This window comes from Aplysia californica, unplaced genomic scaffold (assembly GCF_000002075.1).
Source record: "Aplysia californica isolate F4 #8 unplaced genomic scaffold, AplCal3.0 scaffold00536, whole genome shotgun sequence".
Classification (NCBI taxonomy): Eukaryota; Metazoa; Mollusca; class Gastropoda; order Aplysiida; family Aplysiidae; genus Aplysia; species Aplysia californica.
In genome coordinates, this window is record NW_004797806.1 from 553,672 (window position 1) to 558,246 (window position 4,575).

The 4,575-nt window shown below is 45.1% G+C and overlaps 1 protein-coding gene across 1 annotated transcript in view; it reads right to left on the reverse strand.

Annotated features, from left to right (window-relative positions):
• Nucleotides 1–4,575, reverse strand: part of LOC101857591 — a gene marked incomplete in the record, with an annotated part of 154,189 nt that overhangs the window by 144,869 nt on the left and 4,745 nt on the right. The window contains 1 exon segment of the mRNA XM_035971917.1: nucleotides 1,058–1,120.

Genomic DNA, 4,575 nt, shown 5'->3' on the forward strand with positions numbered 1-4,575 from the left:
TCTCTCTCTCTCTCTCTCTCTCTCTCTCTCTCTCTCTCTCTCTCTCTCTCTCCCCTTCAGTTTCTTTATCTGTGGTAGAGGACGCATGAGCTCGAGAAATATTTGGTTAAAATTCAGATTATACATGTTGATAAAAAGCCAGAAAAATACATTATTCAGGTACAATTATTTAAAAAATGAAGTTTCTTCTCTTTCCTGAACGAGGAAGGACGTGAAAAGGGGAGGTAACTGCTGCTGTATCATGCAACCGAATAGGTCATTTCCTTCTTTTTCATAAACCACAAAGTAAATGCCGGTACTTCTTAATTAAACCAGGCAGTCCACTTGTACGCAGAAGGGCAGGAAACTTGCGGAGGAAGCGAGGAACTGAGGTGTAAATATGTATTTATTGAATTCTTTTTGTTTTGGATTGTTTGAGTAAATAGAAGCACATCGACACAGTAATGGCCATTTAATTTAGTGCTGGGAAAAAGTAAGACAGACAGGCAGAAACAACAGACGGAAAGTAAAGAAGTAAGACTTATATACCAGTAGCGCCCTCCACCACCCACATTGGATCCTGAAGTTAGGGATCTAGGATTGAATTTTGCAGCACTACTGACAAATTCCTGGCTTCAAAACAAAGTTCTTTACACGAAAAGCAACCCAAACAAGTTCAATATCACAGAGTATCCTCCAATAAATCTCTTTCACTTTGCATGTGCGGATTAAACAAGAGCAAATCGACACGGACAATTAGCATTAGGAAAATAGCCCAACAGACAGTTTTCGTAAGCTCTTTACGGCACTTGCAACACAATGAAGTCATATAAGTGCCAAAAAAATAGATGTGTTACAAGAGAGTAACATACATAAAAAAAAGAAGGAGGAGAGATAAGGACGATAGATGTCTGATAGAAAAAAAGAGCAAACCACACCGGAGCACCCGCCAACCACCCACACAGACAGTTTAAAAACATCATACAGCTCAGAGAGCCTATAAACAACAGACAGTACCCAAAAAAAAGTGGAAGCATGAAAAAAAACACACACCCCAAACCAAAAGAATCAAACTTACCAGTGTAGCGCCTGCTCATTCACTCTGCGTCCAGCATTGAGATATACACCACAAAAGCTGTCCCTGTAAAATAAAACAAAGGCAAACAGATATGAATATTACGCACATTAGGCATATGACAAGACGAGAGATAAAAGCCAGGCTATCTAAGCGTGGAATACCAGGACAGGCGCTAGAACACAGAGAATCAATAACACAATAAATGGCACCTTTCTCTCCGCGCTGGCGGGGCTATCACGCTAGACACGCGACCACGGCGAGAGGAATCGGTGAAAATGGACCGTCTAGCGAGCTAGAATGAGCCCCAGTATCAAATACCGACGCTGTCTTCCGTTATTAACATATATCAACACAAATCGGTCCTGACAGAAACAAATTTATTTTCAAATTCCGAGAACATTTCGCCGTGAACCACGCTTCAAACAGCAAATGTCTGCTAGAAAAATGAGGTATTCTTTAAGGCCAAGAGAAGTGCCCATAACACGGTAACAGCCATTTCGTGAAAATGGTGAAATGGTATGGGTTTAACGCCCCTATCAACACTATTAGCTTATTTAAGGGGCGGGACCTCCTAGTTTAACGTCCGTCTCCGATAGGACCCAGCCAAGCGGGAAGTTCGTGTAAAGTGCTTTTCCCAAGGACACAACGTCGGACCGAGCTGAGGTTCGAACCCCCGAACCCGCAGTCTCACGAAGCCATTTCGTGCAGGGGGATAAGCAATATAAAAAGCGAGAAACAGCAGTGGGAAAGGCCGACTCTGACCCAACAACCATCCACCAATATGTATGAAGGACGCGGCAACGTATCTGTCCACAGTGCCCTCAAACCATCCACCAATATGTATGAAGGACGCGGCAACGTATCTGCCCACAGTGCCCTCAAACCATCCACCAATATGTATGAAGGACGCGGCAACGTATCTGCCCACAGTGCCCTCAAACCCTCAAACCATCCACCAATATGTATGAAGGCGCGATAATCTATTCGAGGCGCCTTCCAACGACTCACCAATATGTATGAGGGCAGAGTAACCTATCATGATGTCAGTTTGCTTTGGAGAATAAGTTTTTCTCTGTCCTACAGCTGTGCAACAAGGTGGCCTTTGCAACTTGACATACAACCTGGACGGGTGTGCAGCCTACAAGCCATTCCTCCAACCACCCAGGTTAAAAACAATAGCGTTTTTATTTTAGTTTTAGTAAGAGTTTCAAGGGACTTCCAACAAAATACGGTTATATAGGTCCGGAAGATAAGAGGAGTTAAAAGAGAGTAACAAATACAAGAAAGAAGGCGGAGAGATCAGGACGATAGATGTTTGATAGAAAAGAAGGAGCAAACCACACCCGAGCACCCGCACAAAAACAACATACCCGTCCCAAGTCGACCAATCGGAGAGAAGGCAAGCCGAAAACTGATGCGCTTGCTCTTTTTAACTTCCCCGCACAAGAGCACTTTAACAGGGACATCCGCTGCTAAGCTCTGATTACATGTCACGCGAGTCGGAGTGTTGCAGGACTCACGAAAGCCGAGCACACAAATGGTCGCTTTCAAGCACAAGGTGGCTATCCCGAAAAATGCTGTTTTGGGAAAATCGAAGGTAAAGTGTTTGCCCCTTGTTCAGTTTCTTTAAAAGACAAGGAGAGTATTCTCAATAACCAAACAAATATACGCACCAATGAGACCAAACTTCTCTTATAGGTAGAGCAATGCGCACTTTTAGTGTACGTCAAGACTTCTCGGAACCCCCGAAATCTGGGTTAGCCCGCTTGTCCTTAAAGGCGACCAAATAGAGGGCAGCTGAGAGACTCCCGGCAACGAAGAGTTGGGAAGATGGGTCACTGATTGATTGCTATGTTTTACGACCCTTTGGCACAGTCGTTCATTTAGGAGTCGGGCTGCGTCGACAGTGTCTTTCAGGGTCCATCCATTTTGAGTGGGGTCCAGTATCCCAGAAGAAAGAAGAACGGTGACTCGTCGGTACAGCCTTTCCTTTGCCAGGAATTAAACTAACTTCTTGCAAGAAACGGAGAAAAACCCTACTTTTACACCATAAGCGCGGGTGACGATGAGCAGCGGTGAACGGAGAACAGCTGGCCAACAATATAGTGGTAGAAAACATCAGATAACAGTAAAGGAAGTCAAGAGGAAGTACTGGAAAGAAGAAATGCTTACAAGAGACTAGAGAATACCCACTTTCGTATGCGGCGACTCACTTCAATGCGTCCGTCAAACAAGGAAGTGTTTACACACGCCTTTCCAGTTTATCCTATTAACTTGATTTACATCCTTGATCTACTCCCTCTCTCTCTGTGTCTCTCTCTCTGTCTCTCTCTCTCTCTCTCGCTGTCTCTCTCTCTCTTTCTCTCACACTCTCTAACTCTCTCTTGCTGTCTCTATCTCTCGCTGGCACTGTCTCCCTCCATCATCCCTCATTCTATCCCTCTCTGTTCCTCCCTCCATCTCTCTCACTCATTCTCTCTCCCTCTTCTCTCTCTCTCTCTCTCTCTCTCTCTCTCTCTCGTCCTTCATTCATCTAATCACTTATGCAACACCAAGTAAAGCCACCTGTCTAGACAAGGCTTACTACACACTATATGTACATGGTGAAACGACGCGGAAAGGAATTAGAATTCCATCCGCACCAGATGGTGATTTGGCGCCCCGAGTGATCGTTAATTTTCCACCAGTATACTCTAACACCATCGATAGGGACTCCCCGAAGACAGACAAGTCGATGAGGACATTCTCAAGCTGCTGACCGCTACTTTATTCAATAATAATGAATTATTATTCCCATCAGGCGCCATGGACCACATGAAAGGGTGGGGGAACAAAGATGAAACCAAACCGCGAGGGTGGCTTATGACTGTTGTGACCGTCTGGGGCACATCGCTAGACAGAGAACGCCAATCTCGGAAGCAGACAGCATAATGACACACTACCTTAGCCAAAGTGTTCCAGAGCAGAATGTCTAGTTGCAGTGTGCGAGGAATTAGCATGACTGTGGGAATACGTTACCAGAGACTTGTTTCACTTTGAGTTTTAATTGTAGGTCACATGAGTGCGAGTGCCGAAGATTAGAGGTGGTACCCGAGGATAACAAACGCAAAACAAAGAAGGAGGAGAGATAAGGACGATATATGTCTGATAGGAAATAAGGAGCAAACCACATCTAAGCACCTGCCAACCACTCGTCAACCACCCACTTACCACACTCTTAACAGCATTTGTGTCATGACGTGGCGGAATCAGGCGCTCGTCAATACTTAGGCCTTTAGGGTTATTGGTATCACCTTATGAAATACAGTGTGACTTTATGTCACTGAGGCGTTACGCTAGCCGTGAAGGCCGACCCGGGTCACCCCGAAACGTTGCTGGCTAAAGGGGCTCTGGTAAAACCCTGACTGACCTAGCAAGCCGACGGTGGATAATTACTGCTACGAAACAATCAAAGGAGACCCCTCGACGCTAAACGGCAACAGAGGACGAAAAAGACGGAAAGTAGGTATCACCTTAAG